Source organism: Lytechinus pictus, chromosome 8, assembly GCF_037042905.1.
Source record: "Lytechinus pictus isolate F3 Inbred chromosome 8, Lp3.0, whole genome shotgun sequence".
Taxonomy (NCBI): Eukaryota; Metazoa; Echinodermata; class Echinoidea; order Temnopleuroida; family Toxopneustidae; genus Lytechinus; species Lytechinus pictus.
The window spans coordinates 18,196,876-18,217,649 of NC_087252.1; positions in this window are offsets into that span (position 1 = coordinate 18,196,876).

Genomic DNA, 20,774 nt, shown 5'->3' on the forward strand with positions numbered 1-20,774 from the left:
TTCTTTCCTCTCTAAGCGGTTTCAAGGCAATAAAAGTGGCAGAACTATATATCAGCGACGCCTTTTTGCTTCAATGGGGGCTCCAAAATGGTGAATTTTCAACAAGTATCCAAATACCGAAAATTAGTGGGGTAACTTTTACAGCCGCCTGAAGGAGATAGGCTTCGATTTGCTAACACTTTTTTTATATGGAGCTTATAGAGCACAGCCTACTCTTTCCTCTCCAAGTCATTGCAAGAAAATATAATTTGTTGTACTATATAGTAGAAACGTCCTTTTGCCTGAATGGGTGATCCAAAATTGTGAAATATCCAATAAAATAGGCAATATACATGATATAGAGAGGGGGGGTTGACTTAGACAGCCCCTGAGAGGGCTTGGGTTCGATGTGCCAGCGCTTATTTATATGTAGCTGGTAAACTCTACTCTTTCCTCTCTAAATGCTCTCAAATCAATAAAATGAGGTGTGCAACAAAGCACAAACGCTTTTTGGCCTCAGTGTTGGGTCCAAAATTGTGAATTTTCAAATAAATTGGCAATGTTAAGCAAAAGCTCCCCCCCCCCCCCGAGAGGGGTAGGCTTCGATGTGCCACTTCTTTTGATGTAGCTTGTAGAACAAAGCCTATTCTTTCCTCTCCAAGTGGTTTCAAAGCAATCAAAGTGGCTGTACTGTATAGCAGAAATGCCTGTTTTTGCCTCCATTGGTGCTAAAAAAACCAGTTATTTTTCTAACAAATAAGCAATATACAACAACATGATATAGCAAAGGGCAGGGGGGTGAATTCGACACCCCCACCCCCATGAGAGGATCAGGCCTTGAAGTGCCAACTTTTTTTATGTAGCTGATAAAGAAACGCCTACTCTTAACTATCCAAGTGGTTAAAAAGTGGAGATAATTGCATTTAATTTTTAACTACCGGTATACATTATGCATACATGAATTATACGTGTTATACGTATTAGTCTATGGAAATGCATACAAAAAGTGACATTTCTGATATTGAAGAATTCAAGTTTGATACCTTATAAATTTGCTTTAAAAAATGATACAGAGTTTAAATTTCATCCACATGATAATAGTATATCAATAATGTTTTCTGGAACATTTCAAGGTAATTAATTAATTTTTCTTAGAATTATGTAAAATCATGTATTTGCAAAATTTTCAATTTTTGGGAAAAAATTACAAAAAATGCAGTTTTCTACTTAAAATCTCAGTCAAATGACCTACCTATCCCCTATAAATAGTAGCAAATTGTAGGAAATTTAATTGGCTTTCATATGACACTAATTTCATGGTAATTGGATGCTTGTGTCAAAATCTATGAACGAATATTCAAATTTTATGAAAATTCGGCAGCCATTTTGAAAAAAGCGCCCTCACAGGTTAATTTTCAGGATACAGCCTGTTTACCTGGCTTATTATATTCACTCGCGTTCGTAATCACTCGCGTCGGGTTGGTAATCACACGCGTTTTTGATTTTTGGCGATTTTTTTTTTTTCGGTGCGATTTTTTTTCTAACGGTGTCTTCAATGGGACAAACGTACTGGAAAAATAAAATGAAATTGAAATTCGAGTTTCGTTTTATTTTAAGCTGGTAAGTGCCTTAAATAAAACATTATCGACCACTGTTTTAAGATAACAAGCAAATTTTGACTACTGTTTTAACATAATCACATTCCACATCTTTAATCTTAGAGCCATAGGCGGCGGAAGCGGGGGGGGGGCTCCCCCTAAATGAAGAGAGAGGGGGGAGAAAGGAAGGGAAAGAGGGAGAAAAGAGAAAGAAAAAAAAGACAGACAGAAAGAAAGAAGCAAGGAAAAAAGGAGAAAGAAAGGAGAAAAGGAATAAAGAAGAAAAAGGAGGAAAGGCTACTCTCGATTTAGCTTTGCCTTTGGAGGATTTTCCTGAAGTCTGTGGTATTCTTTATAAAGCATAGTGAGGTGCTACAATTTCATAATATCACTATTTATTTGCTTCTCCCTTTCTTTGTGAATTATTCTACACTAACGTAAAAATCAGGGAGGAAAAAAGTGCTGAAGAAGAAAAGCAAGAAGGAAGGAGGAGGAGAAGTAGAAGAAGAAAAAAGAAGATGGAGGACATAAGGGGGTAAAAATGAAACTAAAAAGAGAAAATTGAGGGGAGGATGTAGAAGAAGAGAAAGAGAAGATAAAATAAGGGGAAGACTGAGAAGAGAAAAGGAAGAAGTGAGAAGGGAGATGAACAATAAGGAGAAAGGGAAGAAATTGAGAAGTAGAAGAACAGGGAGAAGAATAAGATGACATAATAATGGGAATAAAAAGAAGACTGAGAAGAAAGAGAAGTAGGAGGGGGAGTAAAGTGCACTCTGGTTATAAAGAAGTAAATAACAAATACCGGTAATATTAGGAATTCTTTATTACCTGTGACTCCCTGAAGCCATATGTCTTCTGTTTTCCAATCCATTATTTCTGACTCAATCTGAGTTACCTCGTGCTTGGAGTTGTTTAAGGGGCCTGGATAAATATCGTAGCCGACAACTTCTGTTTTCAGGAAGGCACCGGGACGGTACGGTACCTTGGCTTTGATCGTCGCGCGAATTTTTACCGTGAGAGCGCGCACAGCCACAGGGGCGGATCTTGACCAAAAGCTTCGGTCTTTGTGTCTATTAATTATTATGTTGGTTGTTCCGCTGAACTCCGTTGGCTCCGCTCACCAAATACAGAGAAATTTAAAAAAAAATTAAAAATGTTTGAAAAAAACTCCTCGAAACAGACTGCTGCCAGCTGTCTGGGGCGGATCAAGCTTGTTTTCTATTCTTTAATTGCCGGCTTAAAACGAAACTCAAATTTCCCTGCATGTCTGTCCCATTGAAGACACCGTAAAAAAAAAATCGCACCGAAATAAAAAAAATCGCCAAAAATTCAAAACGCGAGTGATTACGAACCAGAACGCGACGCGAGTGATTATAAACTGCCGTTTACCTCATATATTCATATTCAGCGTAAAAAACTGGTCTAGGAGCACTATATGAAAATTTCTCCTTCTCCGAGTGGCACCTTGCTCAATTATAACCCGGACTATACGAGTGAGAAGATCGTATCTGTAAAATAGATTATCATGGACCTCAAAGTACACGATGTAAGTTTTAAATGTAATAATTTTGTATAGCACAATATTATTTTCCCGTGCATGTTTTTTTTATTTTATAAAAAGTTCGAGTGATTGTAGAAATTATGTTATTGATCTCGCCAATTTAATACGGTGACAGATACGAGAATGTTTTGAACTAAGTCGAACCTCATCGATCAGATGTTGTATTACCACAAAAACCCTCAAACTTTGCAACTTACCGCCGGCATTCTTTTTTTAAATATCCGAACGATAAGTTCAGCACGTAGCTACAAAGACGTAGTTTTGGTCCGCGAATATATTTTCCGTAGGTACATGGAAACTCTATGGTACATTAATTATTCATAGTTGAGCTAAAAAACTGAAGTGCGTAGGCGCATGGCATAGGCGGATCCAGGGGGCCGAGGGGCCAGCCCCCCCCCCCCCCCTATTGGCGGAGCAAAAAAGGGGGTAAGAAAGAAAAAAAGAAGAAGGGAAAAGAGACGAGAAAAAAGAAGGGGAAACATAAGAGGAGGAAGACGAGTGAATAAAATAAGATGAGGGGAAGACTAATTTTTAAAATCTTTCATGTCACTGTACAGTATAAAATTTCGCTCGCGCTCGCATTGCCTTAAAGGTGATTTATATATCTTGCTAAATATGGAGCTTAAATATCAAATTTTGAAGTCAATAATACAAAACATATTTCAGCTCGGATATTCGAACTCTCATTATTTTGTTTGCTTAAAAAATCATTTTTAAAAAGCGCTCTGTAAGAATTTGTTTTATCTTCTGAATACTAAAATACTATTATTTTCCTGTATTTTCATAACGTTCTCAAATATGGGGTCCGACCACTTGACCGAAGGTCCGCGAGACCGAGGGTCCGCGAGACCGAAGGCCCGCGAGACCGAAAGTCCGCGAGTCCTACTTTTTTCCCCTTCATCGGTTGCCGAGGTCGAGTGGTTTAAGGCGCCTCGTTGCAGCGGCGTAACAGGTGGCTCTTATCAGGGGGGCAAATAATTCCCGGTAACTAAATGTAGAATCAGTGGCGTTGCTAGGATTTCATTTTAGGGGGCGGTGGTGAGCACGCAAATCGTGCGGAACACGTACTGCGCGCACGAAACGTCTCCCTAGGGGGGGTGGGGAGGGTGCAGGGAGGCGGTGTTTCCGCTTCTTACAGTATAAACCATAGGCGGATCCAGCTTTTGGCGAAAGGGGGGGGGGCGCACTGCCGAGCGGCGCACATATTTTTGCACTTCACCGGCGCCATAAAAGAAAATGTTGAAAAATGTTCAAATGCTCTTTTCAAAATGTAGGATTTCCAGTCATGCCATTTTGCATGACCACACGCAGATATTATTTCCGGGGGGAGGCAAGACTCGAACATTTGGTGCACTTCTCACATTTGCACATTTTTCATAGTTTTCATGAAATGTTAAGGAACAAAAAATTGTTTTTCACAACAGCAGATCGCGAATTTTAATTTTAAATATTGTAAAGAAATGAATGAAGAGAACAATGGTAGGCGTAGCTTCATTCATTTCTTTACAATATTTAAAATTAAGAGTTGCCAAAGCTGTTGTACATGTATAACTTCACACATTTGTATACTTTCTCCCATACGTGTACTGTATCGATCTGAAAAAAATTACAGTTTAATGGACGTTTGTAATAAAGAACAAGATTATTGCAAATCGAAGCGGGAGTTCTTTTGACGTTAAGAACTGAAAACGGTACATTTTATTCACTTATTTAATCATGAAAAGTATGGGTTTTTGCTACAGAAATGATGCGAGCGCGAAGCGCGAGCTGAAAATTGTTATATTCCAATCTGAGAAACTGATAATTTTAGCACGATTTTAAATAAAGAACGAGTTGTGTAGCTCAATCTCAATATACGACTGGTTGCGTAATTATACACTCGGTACTAGCAACGGGTTTTAGCAAAGTTTTGGACTAAAATATCGAATCATCTTCATAAAACACTATAGTAGTTGTATTGCACTAAAGGCCATAGAGGTGGCACAATGTGGAATGTGTAAAGAAGAAAAGTGACTGACCCTTTTTTTGTTAAAGCATTGGAAAATAAGATCAAAATTAAAGGATTTGCTCTACGCTTTTGTATGATTCTGGGATTTTTAGAATAGATTAAAGATTTCATGACATCTGTGGGCAACTGCACAATTTGCACATTTTTCATAGTTTTCATGAAATGTTAAGGAACAAAAAATTGTTTTTCACAACAGCAGATCGCGAATTTTAATTTTAAATATTGTAAAGAAATGAATGAAGAGAACAATGGTAGGCGTAGCTTCATTCATTTCTTTACAATATTTAAAATTAAGAGTTGCCAAAGCTGTTGTACATGTATAACTTCACACATTTGTATACTTTCTCCCATACGTGTACTGTATCAAAGCAATGGCTTTGATCCAGCTGAGGCATGGCGGCTTGTCATTGTTCAAAACCCACCTTCCCCCGACAAAGGAAATTATAATTGGTATAGTGTCGAAAATCTGTCTATCTGACGGTCAATCGGATCGGGGTCGCCCTAGCCACTAACCCGTCTCTGTGGTCTAGTGGTTAAGGCACCGGCGTTCAAAGCTGGGGGTCCGGGTTCGATTCCCGGCAGAGACATTTTTTCGGCATCACCAATTTTTCCAAAGGGTAGAAAGCTCTGGGGAACCTTGATTTAAGCTACGCCTACCATTGTTCTCTTCATTCATTTCTTTACAATATTTAAAATTAAAAGAGTTGCCAAAGCTGTTGTACATGTATAACTTCACACATTTATATATATATATATATATATATATGACGATATGACGATATTACGTTCCGCGTGTTGGACATAGAAGATATTAATGAGGCAAAGTGGTAATGCATTGTACTTTGTTCCAACAGTTTATTTTGAATTCCAAATTTTCGACGTTAAACATACGTCTTCCTCAGGGATACAATAAAGCTCACAGAGACAAGAACTGAAATAATAACATTCATGATTGTGATAGTCATGGGACCGCGCACAAAACAACATCACCAACATAATAAAAATAATAACAATAAAATAAACTGTAATAATAATAATAATAACTGTAATAATAATTATGATTATTATTATTATTATTATTATTATAATTATTACAGTAATAAACTGTAATAATAATAATAATTCAAAATAAACTGTTGGAACTAAGTACAATGCATTACCACTTTGCCTCATTAATATATATATATATATATATATATATATATATATACAGGGGCGTCGATCCTTTTTTCAGATTTGAGGGGCAAAATCATGAATCAACTTTTCAAAGGCTCTCGATATCACACAAAACAAACAAACTCACACAAACACACACACATATGCTAGAGACACATATCTCACCAACAAATTAATGCGAGCGCGAAGTGCGAGCTGAAATTTTTTAGTATACTGACCTTAAAACAGGAAAAAGGTGCCTGTTTAGAACTGTTTGTAGTAACTCATGAGGAGGATACATATCTCACTACACAGATAATGCGAGTGCCGAGGGCGAGCTGAAATTTCTTTATATTCTGACCAGAAAGCTTGATAGTCTATGCATTTTTGGTACCAATGATTAAGATAGGTATCTAAATTTTTTTTTTTTTTTTCGATCTGAAAAAATTACAGTTTAATGGACGTTTGTAATAAAGAACAAGATTATTGCAAATCGAAGCGGGAGTTTTTTTGACGTTAAGAACTGAAAACGGTACATTTTATTCACTTATTTAATCATGAAAAGTATGGGTTTTTACTACAGAAATGATGCGAGCGCGAAGCGCGAGCTGAAAATTGTTATATTCCAATCTGAGAAACTGATAATTTTAGCACGATTTTAAATAAAGAACGAGTTGTGTAGCTCAATCTCAATATACGACTGGTTGCGTAATTATACACTCGGTACTAGCAACGGGTTTTAGCAAAGTTTTGGACTAAAATATCGAATCATCGTCATAAAACACTATAGTAGTTGTATTGCACTAAAGGCCATAGAGGTGGCACAATGTGGAATGTGTAAAGAAGAAAAGTGACTGACCCTTTTTTTTGTTAAAGCATTGGAAAATAAGATCAAAATTAAAGGATTTGCTCTACGCTTTTGTATGATTCTGGGATTTTTAGAATAAATTAAAGATTTCATGACATCTGTGGGCAACTGCCCCGCCCCAGTCCACTCTGTAAGGGCATGCGATAAGCTTCGTTATGACCATTCAACAATAAGATGTATAACCAGGTGCCGCTGATCATTCTTGACCGGCGCCGATCTAGATTTGGATGGCAATAGGCCCTTCCAGGGGCGGATCCAGCTTTTTATAAAGGGGGGGGGGGGTTGGGTGGTATGCGAGGGAGCGTAGCGACCGAGTCCAAGCGAGCGGAGCGAGCGATTTATAACCAGATGGCGCCGATTATTTTTATCTGGTGCCGATTTAGATTTAGGTGGCGCAGATTATCCTTGATCGGCGCCGGTTAAGACTCTGGCAGTGCCGATTTTTCTTGACTGGCGCCGATTTATAACCAAATGGCGCTGATTATTCTTGTCCGGCGCCGATTTAGATTAAGGTGGCGCTGATTATTCTTGATTAGCGCCAGTTATATGCAGGCAGCGCACTGCTGATTATTTTTAACCGGCGAAGTTGTTGGGAAAAGGGTAGTTAAAAGAAAAGATAAGGAAGATGATATGATTGTGCTTTGCTGGGGGATAGTCTGTCCTTACTCTTGCTAATATTATATCAGTGTATTTTTTTTTAAGCGGCGCCTTTTCTTTTCTTTCCTTTTTTTAAATATTTTTTTCAAGCAGCGCCTTTTCTTTCTTTTACTTTTTTTTCGAGCAGCGCCTTCGGCGCCGCTCAAATATTAGGGGGGGGGCGCGCGCCCCCTGCGCCACCCCCCTGGATCCAAAACTACCCAGAATTTTATAAATTTTTAAAACCAATTTTATTGTTGAGTGGACAGTATGTTGCCCAACATTTTAAGGGTGTATGTTAGGATAGAATTGCTAACAGGCATCTTTGTGTGCGATTTGCAAGATTGATATTCCCCACCCCCGCGCAATATTGGGTGGAAGGAACAAGCTTATAAATTGGTTGGGTATAATATTAGAAGTTTTGTCCCATATTATGCAAATTGCATGTTTGTTGGGTTAATTGCAAAGCAAAATTGGTTAAAGATTTATACAGTATTTCTATTTGGTATCATGAATTTTACCCAACAAACATGTCATGTTCCTTCTATTCCACACAAATTGAACAACCAAATTCCCTATCCAAAACCTAACCCTTAACCTAATATAAGACCTCATCACAACTCTTACCCTATATCTTAGATGAAATAAGGGCCGGAGCAATTGTCGTCGAAGCAAATGTCGTGTCCCCAAACATACATGTTCCTTTTTTTACTAAATATTGGTTAACATTAACGACGTTAAAAAACACCACTCCTGCATGCATTGGGTTTTATTGTTTTTCTTATCATTTTTTTTATAAACAAGCAATACAAGGAAGACTCGATACTCAATTTAAGTTGTATACACAATTTGAAAGCTGATGTAGCTCAAAATTTCATTAAAATAAAATCAATACATTCTCAACATTACTGATAGTACAAACTCAAAACAAACACCGGAAAACTAATTGAAACTGAGTTATAACAAGAGAGCATTAATTTCCATCGGTATTCTGTTGTCTGACAAGTTGTCAGATTTAACGAATACCCATGAACCTGAATGACTGAGTAGCACTTTTTCTATGGAAACTGTCGGATAAAAATACTTTGTCAAAAGTATCCGACAAATCCCTGCACAAAATCCACCCCCCCCCCCAACTACAACTGCCGAACTCCAACAAACTCGCCTACATGATTTTAATCAGATGAAGGAGGGGAGGGGTGGTACTATAAATACGACATTGGTAGAGAAAGTGACAGGAAAAGAAGAAGAAAGAGACGAAGAAGAAGGAGAAGAAGAAGAAGAATTAGAAGGAGGAGGAGGGTGAGAAGGAAGGACGGAAGGAAGGATGGGATGAAGAAAGAAAGAAAGAAAAAAAAAGAAAGAAAGAAAGGGAAATCGGGGAGAGACGGGTCAATTAAGGGAGGGGGAGTCAACCAATTTGCAAGTCAAAACTAAACTGAGCACATAGTTAATATCATAATTATTCATTATTCAATAATTACATCATGTACATTTATATTTATTTACAAAATAGTCCAGTACAATCTGAAAAGTAAGATTTCATACACGTTTAAATCGCAATACATTACAACATGTATTGGAGTACTATATATCGAATATGATTTTAGAAATTTAGAAAAAACATTTTTAAGCCCATCAAAACAGTTTTCATTAAATTCAGTTGTACTAACTATATATCTTAATAGTAAATACTTGGATCTGAATTGTAAAGACACTGGAAAATTTGCATAGAACCCATTTACTCATGAATATTGATAATACATCTATATATAAGATCACTATTTTAGTACTTTGCATTCATACTTATATACGTACAGTATATTATTGTATAGTGTTATTGCTTTTTGAAAATAAATGATCACCTTAATTATCAAAATAAATTTATAATAAAAACAGACAATATGTAAGAAAGGTTGGGTCCGATAATAACGGAAGGGCTTCGCCTACCCCTCGATCTGCCACGGGGATGGGGGGGGGTTCTAACAAGACAGGTTGCATTTAATCAAATCGTTTAAAGAAAGAACAACTGTACTTCACATTTACTAACACTGAATACTTTTATATAACTATTTGGTAATTAGAATTAAGTAGTTTTACAAAATAGTTATCCCGGGACTGCAAATAAAAACAGACATACGTTGACAAGCCTAAATTCATGAGGTCTCAGTCTCAGAAATATTATGCATAGGCTATGACTCAGTGGAGAGGTCACGAGCCCAATTAGGATTCACGAGCTCAAGTGTTATGTAGTTTATCGACATCAAATATTTTCTGATTAATCGAAACTTCAATGTTAACAGAAATATGCACTCTCGAGTCATTTCAACCAAGTATAGAAGGCGACTATGCACCCGACCACCGGGGCATGATTTGAAACCGAAAGCAAGGTTTTTAAGAGAAGGTTCAGCAGAAAATAATCATGATTTAGACAGACGTAATCTTTAGACTCGTGGAACTTCGGCCTAATTTTTGTGGAAATTAAGATCCCAATAAGGTTTGTCTTAGCAATATTTACTTTGTTGCTCCATAATCATGTTTCGTGCTATCATTTTTCTCTCGCTGATCTATTTCTTTTTTTTTGTATATAGTACACTGTTAAAAATGATTTAAACAACGCTGTTTACTATGTAAATCGCACAGTAGTTGTTTAAACATTTTAAACAAGTGTTTAAAATCTTAAACAACAAAGTTTAAATTTAAATATTTAATCATCATTAATTTAAGCATGGTTGTTTAAGATTTTAAACACTTGTTCAAACCGTTTAAACAACTACTGTGTGATTCACATACACAGTAAAAACGCTGTTTAAGATTTTATACAACGCTGTTTACTATATGAACCTTACAGTATTTTTTTAACCGTTTAAACAATCATGTTTAATTTATTGAAGATTAGATATTGAAAATTAAACTTTGTTGCTTAAGATTTAAACAATTGTTTAAACTGTTTAAACAATTGATGTAAGGTTCATACAGTAAACAGCGTTGTATATTTTTTTTACTGTGTAGTAAACAGCGTTGTTTAAATTATCGTTAACATTGTACGTTTTCAATGTAGTTTTCTTTCTACAATGTAGGCCAACATTTCTCCATATAAGCACAACGTTTTGTCGATGAAGTCACAGGCTACCAATAAAATTGAAAATAAGCAATGTTAAAAAGGAAGCATTATATATGTTTTCCTATATACTAATAACAAATAGACACATAAGAAAGAGTGAAAACAAGTCAGGCATAATTGACTAATAACAATAATAGTCGCTAAGAACAGGGGCATCAAGCTCAAGCTATATTATTTGAGATATTTAACAAATCAAAATAATATATGTACAAACACTAAATACACTATACACACGGACCCAGGTGATAATTATTATTATTTACAAATCAATAAGGGGATCATACATGGCTACGGATACTATTTTAAAGCAAACATTTTTGATGGGAAAGTTTTCTCTTACGAAAAGTCTGTTGTAAAAATACCAGAAAAAATAATGAAAAATATTGGTAAAGGTTTGAGGTTAATCCATCAAAGATTATGCAGTTATGAGACTTTTAAGTTTCTAATTTGTGACCTCATTATATGAGCAGCTCCCCCATAATTCATGTTATATAAAACGCATAATTTCAATTTGTGATGGTTCATGATGAATAAAAATTTGTTTCTTTCAGGAGTGGATGTGAAATTATTTGTCTGTTGATATCATGAATGTACAATAAATAGGCTTACCATTTTGAAATTTTTGAGAAAATTACATTTTATTGATATTTTACTGTACGATATCTGGGAAAGTTGCTTGCATTATGACGTCAAATAAAAAAAAAATTCTAATACGTTTTTGAATCTTTAATGTATTCTCCTTAAACCTTCACCAATGATTTATTAGTTTTTCTGCTCTTTTCACAAAAAAAAGACTCTTCGTCAGGGTCCCATTAAGTGGAAGATATAGGTCATGGGAGTATGTGTATCCCCAGTCCTGGCTCCACTGCTGAATAAATTTGGTAAATTATCATATACGTTGGCATGGAAGCTTTAAAGTGCCATCGGCTTGACAAGATGACGAATTATAATATCTTGTCGATATATCGACACAATAACGATATTATGCCAATATGGCGAGATACGTATCTCAACAGGTCGAATAAGAAGCATGTATTTATAAGTACATTATCTTGCAGTTTGACTTATAAGCAAGTTATATGTCGTCGTGGCAAGATGAGATATTACACCATCTCGTCAAGTCGAGGCACCTTAAAGCTTTCGCACAGTGGATACAATACTTTATATTCAGCAAATCAAAAGAGGATGTTAATCAAACCTATTGAAAACATCAGTCAGTCCTCAGCCCGTGATAGTCATAAACGCTTCAATTTTCAGAGTGAATATAAAAGCTCCAAATAAAAAAACACCCAGGCAAAATTTCAGATGATTACAAGTCATAACTTGAGGGGGCAAGATTATTGATATACTGAGAGGACTTGACCCCCCCCCCCCCCCTGGGAAAAAGATACAATAATAATAATAATAATAATGAAAACACATGCGACTTGTATATAGGAGAATTATACTTGTATAATGAATGATTAAGACAGATTTTGAGTTGAACATCACACATATCAATTCTTTATTAAAAAAAAACGGTACAACACTCACGAAGGGGAAGAGAAAGGAAAAGGAAGTTGAACTTGAAAAATATCTTATGTTCGTAAAGTGGTTTCCATCAAATAAAAAATAAAACGCGTTTGCTGCCCTCTATCGTTTCTTTTGAAGCACATTATCTTTGTAGTCTCCTTGAACATTGCCTGGTGGGTCATAATTGAAGACTGAAAAGACTTGGTTTTTATTTTTAGGATTGACGGCGACTCCTATACCGAGACGTCGACTTTTCTTCCAAACAAGTTGAGTGAAGTGACCTGCAATGAAAATGAAAATTACCCAGCAATCAGAAACAAAGGGTAATGATGTATAATTATCATGATTGTATTCGAAATGTCTACTTAAGCTAAATTACATGATTAGATTAGGAGTCAGTTTGTTGCAACTGATACGTTTAGTAACATTTATACATTTCACACTATTAGCGATTTTTCACAATCGCGACGGCAGGGACGGATTCTACAGCATAGAAAATCTATTGAAAATACCCGTCAATTCAAAATGTAGGCTACACTGAGCTGAGAGGTCTTTGTCGAAAACTGGTAAAATGGGACAGCCGACCGTCGTAAGATTCTGATCTGACGAAAAATTGCAAATATGTCGTTTGTCCAGAGTCCAAGGCGAAACTGCTGGTTGGATTCACCGTTTTTCGACAAAGACTGCTTTTTCATAAAGGGCTTTTGGCAATAGATTTTCTATGTTGTGGAATCGGTCCCTGTCGCGATTGCGAAAAACCCCCCAATTTGTATTCAGAAACGACGGTGTTCCAATCCAAATGTGGCTAGAAAATACTGAAATATTACTAAAATATATATAAAGTTCTTTAAAAAAAGTTTAATCTTTAATTTTTTTAAACAATCATGACAATATGAACATACCAAAGTATAATACAAACAACCTCCAATATTTTCATGTTACTCACATTCCAATATAGTTAAAGGTTGGTTCTTTCATTATAATACAATTTTTTTTTCGAAAATGGAAGTAGTGAAATGAATGAAAATCAGAGGGTGAAGATAGATAATTTCCAAAGTACAGAATTATACAAATCATCTTAATTTCCCTTTAACAGAATAATTATATAAATAATGGATATCAATTGATATTGTTAAGCACACAACAACCTCTAAAAGTAACCACTCTGTTCAGCTTTTGCTGAACATGCTGTGTCCGACTGTGAGTATTTGATAAATTTCACTCCGTTTATTTCCATTTCGAACATTTAAAATTTTTCATAAACATTTCGATATACAGATTTATAAGCAATAAAACATACAGCAAATTTTACGTACAAAAATGATAGTCGCAATTATCATAATCAGGTTGAGAATGGAGGATGCTAGTAACCACCCCCCCCCCACCCCCCCCCCCCCCGAGCTTGTAGGGTGCAACCTTCTCATAATCGATAGTAGAGACCAAACATAAATCAACCTAAATTATGGAATAGATTACAAGCCTTCTATAAGCAATACATTGATTGAAGGAGATATTGAGGGGAGATAGAGAGACACGGAGACAAAAATACATGGAGGGACAGAGGGGGGGGGGGGGTGGGGCAGACGGGGGTGGGGTGGGGTATAATATATACAAACCTGTTCCCGATGAGAAACCAGCGTTACCAAAGTTATATCGTTGAATCTCGTCATAGAATGCTTTGCTTGCCTTTTCACCTGCAAATAAATTCAATTAAGAAAATAAGATATATCATAAACATTACAATAAACCTGAAAATAGTTCCACTTTAGTTAAATCCATTCATATCGCTTGATGCATCAGAGAGATCTATACAGGAAATTTTCAGAACTGCTTTCTTTCATGATTGTGTTGATCAGATATGCCTGAGGTGCTCAAATATTAAAAAAGGATTAATAGTTTTAAAACGATCTTAATCTATTGAATAAATGTAAGTCTATTCAATTTAGATTACAGTCATTTTACAGATTTTCTTTTTAAATCGTTTTCTTCATCCCAAGAAATGTGAATACAAAATTATTTCTATTGTGGCTTTAAGTTGAGTTCTGAGAAATATCGAGGTTTGCCAACATCGCCTAAAACCTAAAGTCATACTTGCTTTTAATATAATTTTGACTTCTTTGACCCATGAAAAGCTCATTTTAATTGAAATCGTGATTTATTTTTCCAGTTCTTTGTACATGTTGTATGTCTTGTAGTAATAATAATAAACTAGATTTTAATTCGTCATGCGGACGAATTAGGTGGTCTGTCCTTATTCTCGCCATCATGATCACTATTACCATGTTCAAGCAGATCAAAATGATCTTCATGATGACAACGAAATGTTCATTTTGGATGGAATACTTGTGAAAGACGGGAGATGAGAAGGCACTGTGAAAAGGGTCTCTTTGATATATGAAAATACATGTGATATGAAAAAAGTAATTATAATCTGTTGAATCTTGCTAAATTTTAACTTTCATACCTTTTAATTATCATAAAGGATCATGTACGAGGTGGTAAAAAGAAAAAAAAAATCATCTTGTTCACCCCCAGGACTCGAACCTGCGCCCCCGAGAACTCAAGTCAGGTGCGTTATCCATTGAGCCACGATATTCCCCATAGAGATTACACGTTCCCATAGAGATTACACGGAAGCAAATTTGAGAATTACAAATGCAATTTTGCAAGCGAAAAACGGGCATGATCCTGGCATCTGATCGAAAAAAAAGGTGACACTTTCGAAAGCTTAGAATCTCAGCTACATCATACCAAAAGCTCAGGGATAACTAACTATAAAAAATGGAGATATAGCTCACGAAATAGAGGAATGTAGAATCTAGTTTTGAGAAAAAGTCATGTCCCATAGAGATTACACGTAAAATGAGGAAAAATGACATGCCTCTTTTCATCGCAATTTTACAACATGATGCGTTTTTCAAAATGAAAATTTATGTTAACTGTCGAGAAAGAGTACATTCTAAACTACAACATATCGAAATCTGGGCGAAAAATGATCAATATTCACGGAGTTATGATCAAATTTGCATAAATTAAGATGACGTCATTTTTGAAAAAATGAAATTTTCAGTTTAGGCGCAATTTTGATGACGTCATGATCAAATTGAGGGACAATGGTGACATGAAATCAAATCTACAAGTCCTACTCTATCGATATATGAAAAAAATTGGGGTCAACGGACTATTTAAAGAGGTATAGTGAATTTTCAATTGCCCCTTTTTTTTGGCCATATATGGCCTGTAGTGAGAGCTCGCGCGCACACGTGCTGCAAAGTTTAACAGGTGATAATTTCGTTATTACTTGTCGTAGAAGGTTGATCAATGTATCAAATTGTTCAGAATTATATTATCGGTGCATAGATATAAAAAAATTGGCGATTCTATGTTGGAAGATGCAATTACGCGCGAAAACGCGCGCGCATGTGCGTGCGCGCGTTTTTTTGCAAAATGCTTAAAATGGCCTGAAACGTATGGAAAATTAATTTGGAACGAATTTGAGCATTTTAAAATTTTAATGCGCGCGTACGTGCGCGTCGAGGTGCGCGCGCGGAATTTGATGAAATTTTTAGTTGACCGTTGACCTGAAGTTGATGTATACCAAATATAGTTGATTTTTGATGACTCGTTATCGAGATATGATAATGACCTGATTTTTACAAAATGGCGCCTGGATGAAGTCACGATGACCTAATGACCTTGAAAAAAGGAGGGCACACTTCCGAAAGCTTAGAATCTCAGCTACATCATACCAAAAGCTCAGGGATAACTAACAAGAAAAAATGGAGATATAGCTCACGAAATAGAGGAATGTAGAATCTAGTTTTGAGAAAAAGTCATGTCCCATAGAGATTACACGTAAAATGAGGAAAAATGACATGCCTCTTTTCATCGCAATTTTAGACCATGATGCGTTTTTCAAAATGAAAATTTATGTTAACTGACGAGAAAAAATACATTCTAAACTACAACATATCGAAATCTGGGCGAAAAATGATCAATATTCACGGAGTTATGATCAAATTTGCATAAATTTGATGACGTCATTTTTGAAAAAATGAAATTTTCAGTTTACGCGCAATTTAGATGACGTCATGATCAAATTGAGGGACAATGGTGACATGAAATCAAATCTACATCTCCTACTCTATCGATATATGAAAAAAAATTGGGGGTCAACGGACTATTTAAAGAGCTACAGTGAATTTTTAATAGGCATGTTTTTTCCCATATATGGCCTATAGTAAGAGCTCGCGCGCACACATGCTGCAAACTTTAACGGGTGTTAATTTCGTTATTAATGGTCGTAGAAGGTTGATCAAGGAATCAAATTGCTCAGAATTATATTATCAATGCAATGATATAGAAAAAACGGCGTTTCTGCGTTGCGTTGAAGGCGTTACGCGCGGAAACGCGCGCGCATACGTGTGCGCGCGCAAATTTTTGAAATGCTTAAAATGACCTGAAACGTACTTTACTTTGGTCAAAAAGTGATTTTGAGCATTTTAAAAATTTGACGAGCGCGTACGCGCGCGTCGTGACCTCCAGGTGACCTTTGATGACATGACCTGTTGACCCTTGACCTGAAGTTGATGTGATGTTAATTTGATTGATTTTTGATAATTGATAATGGAGATATGATTGACAATGTGATTTTACAAAATGGCGCCTGGATGACGTCATCATGACCTGATGACCTTGAAAAAGTTAATTTTACTAGAAATCATAAAGCTTGATGACTGACAGAAATTTGAAGGAAATTGACTATGTCGATTTCGAGTGAACGTGTGTACAAAAAAGTGTACGGAAGAAATAAAAATAAACTAGATTTTAATTCGTCATGCGGACGAATTAGGTGGTCTGTCCTTATTCTCGCCATCATGATCACTATTACCATGTTCAAGCAGATCAATATGATCTTCATGATGACAACGGAATGTTCATTATGGATGGAATACTTGTGAAAGTCGGGAGATGATAAAGAACTGTGAAAAGGGTCTCTTTGATATATGAAAATACATGTGATATGAAAATAGTAATTATAATCTGTTTAATCTTGCTAGATTTTAACTTTCATACCTTTTAAATACCAAAAAGGATCATGTACGAGGTGGTAAAAAGAAAAAAAAAAAGAAAAAAAAAATCACCTTGTTCACCCCCAGGACTCGAACCTGCGCCCCCGAGAACTCAAGTCTAGTGCGTTATCCATTGAGCCACGATATTCCCCATAGAGATTTCATGTTCCCATAGAGATTACACGTAAGCAAATTTGAGAATTACAAATCCAATTTTGCAAGCGAAAAACGGGCATGATCCTGGCATCTGATCGAAAAATGGAGGGCACACTTCCGAAAGCTTAGAATCTCAGCTACATCATACCAAAAGCTCAGGGATAACTAACAAGAAAAAATGGAGATAAAGCTCACGAAATAGAGGAATGTAGAATCTAGTTTTGAGAAAAAGTCATGTCCCATAGAGATTACACGTAAAATGAGGAAAAATGACATGCCTCTTTTCATTGCAATTTTACACCATGATGCGTTTTTCAAAATAAAAATTCATGATAACTGACGAGAAAGAGTACATTCTAAACTACAACATATCGAAATCTGGGCGAAAAATTATCAATATTCATGGAGTTATGATCAAATTTGCATAAATTTGATGACGTCATTTTTGAAAAAATGAAATTTTCAGTTTAGGCGCAATTTTGATGACGTCATGATCAAATTGAGGGACAATGGTGACATGAAATCAAATTTACAACTTATACTCTATCGATATATGAAAAAAAAACTGGGGTCAACGGACTATTTAAAGAGCTACAGTGAATTTTCAATAGACATGTTTTTGCCCATATATGGCCTGTAGTCAGAGCTCGCGCGCACACGTGCTGCAAAGTATAACGGGTGATAATTTCGTTATTACTTGTCGTAGAAGGTTGATCAAGGTATCAAATTGTTCAGAATTATATTATCGGTGCATTGATATAAAAAAAATTGGCGATTCAATGTTGGAAGATGCAATCACGCGCGAAAACGCGCGCGCATGTGCGTGCGCGTTTTTTTTGCAAAATGCTTAAAATGGCCTAAAACGTATGGAAAATTAATTTGGAACGAATTTGAGCATTTTAAAATTTTAATGCGCGCGTACGTGCGCGTCGAGGTGCGCGCGCGGAATTTGATGAATTTTTTAGTTGACCGTTGACCTGAAGTTGATGTATACCAAATATAGTTGATTTTTGATGACTCGTTATCGAGATATGATAATGACCTGATTTTTACAAAATGGCGCCTGGATGAAGTCACGATGACCTAATGACTTTGAAAAAAGGAGGGCACACTTCCGAAAGCTTAGAATCTCAGCTACATCTTATTAAAAGCTCAAGGATAACAAACAAGAAAAATTGGAGATATAGCTCACGAAGTAGAGGAATGTAGAATCTAGTTTTGAGAAAAAGTCATGTCCCATAGAGATTACACGTAAAATGAGGAAAAATGACATGCCTCTTTTCATCGCAATTTTACACCATGATGCGTTTTTCGGAATGAAAATTCATGTTAAATGACGAGAAAGAGTACATTCTAAACTACAACATATCGAAATCTGGGCGAAAAATGATCAATATTCACGGAGTTATGATCACATTTGCATAAATTTGATGATGTCATTTTTGAAAAAATGAAATTTTCAGTTTAGGCGCAATTTTGATGACGTCATGATCAAATTGAGGGACAATGGTGACATGAAATTAAATCTACAACTCATACTCTATTGATATATGAAAAAAAATTGGGGGTCAACGGACTATTTAAAGAGCTACAGTGAATTCTTAATAGACATGTTTTTGCCCATATATGGCCTGTAGTGAGAGCTCGCGCGCACACGTGCTGCAAAGTATAACGGGTGATAATTTCGTTATTACTTGTCGTAGAAGGTTGATCAAGGTATCAAATTGTTCAGAATTATATTATCGGTGCATTGATATAAAAAAAATTGGCGATTCTATGTTGAAAGATGCAATTACGCGCAAAAACGCGCGCGCATGTGCGTGCGCGCGTTTTTTTGCAAAATGCTTAAAATGGCCTGAAACGTATGGAAAAATAATTTGGAACGAATTTGAGCATTTTAAAATTTTAATGCGCGCGTACGTGCGCGTCGAGGTGCGCGCGCGGAATTTGATGAAATTTTTAGTTGACCGTTGACCTGAAGTTGATGTATACCAAATATAGTAGATTTTTGATGACTCGTTATCGAGATATGATAATGACCTGATTTTTACAAAATGGCGCCTGGATGACGTCACGATGACCTAATGACCTTGAAAAAGTTAATTTTACTAGAAATCATATGGCTTGATGACTGACAGAAATTTGAAGGAAATTGATCATGTCAATTTCGAATGAACGTGTGTACAAAAAAGTGTACGGAAGAAATAAAAACTAGATTTTAATTCGTCATGCGGACGAATTAGGTGGTCTGTCCTTATTCTCGCCATCATGATCACTATTACCATGTTCAAGCAGATCAATATGATCTTCATGATGACAACGGAATGTTCATTATGGATGGAATACTTGTGAAAGACGGGAGATGATAAAGCACTGTGAAAAGGGTCTCTTTAATATATGAACATACAAGTGATATGAAAAAAGTTATTATAATCTGTTAAATCTTGCTAAATTTTAACTTTCATACCTTTTAATTATCATAACGGATCATGTACGAGGTGGTAAAAAGAAAAAAAAAATGAAAAAAAAAATCATCTTGTTCACCCCCAGGACTCGAACCTGCGCCCCCGAGAACTCAAGTCAAGTGCGTTATCCATTGAGCCACGATATTCCCCATAGAGATTACACGTTCCCATAGAGATTACACGTAAGCAAATTTGAGAATTACAAATCCAATTTTGCAAGCGAAAAACGGGCATGATCCTGACATCTGATCGAAAAATGGAGGGCAAACTTCCGAAAGCTTAGAATCTCAGCTACATCATACCAAAAGCTCAGGGATAACGAACAAGAAAAAATGGAGATATAGCTCACGAAATAGAGGAATGTAGAATCTAGTTTTGAGAAAAAGTCATGTCCCATAGAGATTACACGTAAAATGAGGAAAAATGACATGCCTCTTTTCATCGCAATTTTACACCATGATGCGTTTTTCAAAATGAAAATTCATGCTAACTGACGAGAAAGAGTACATTCTAACCTACAACATATTGAAATCTGGGCGAAAAATGATCAATATTCACGGAGTTATGATCAAATTTGCATAAATTTGATGACGTCATTTTTGAAAAATGAAATTTTCAGTTTAGGCGCAATCTTGATGAC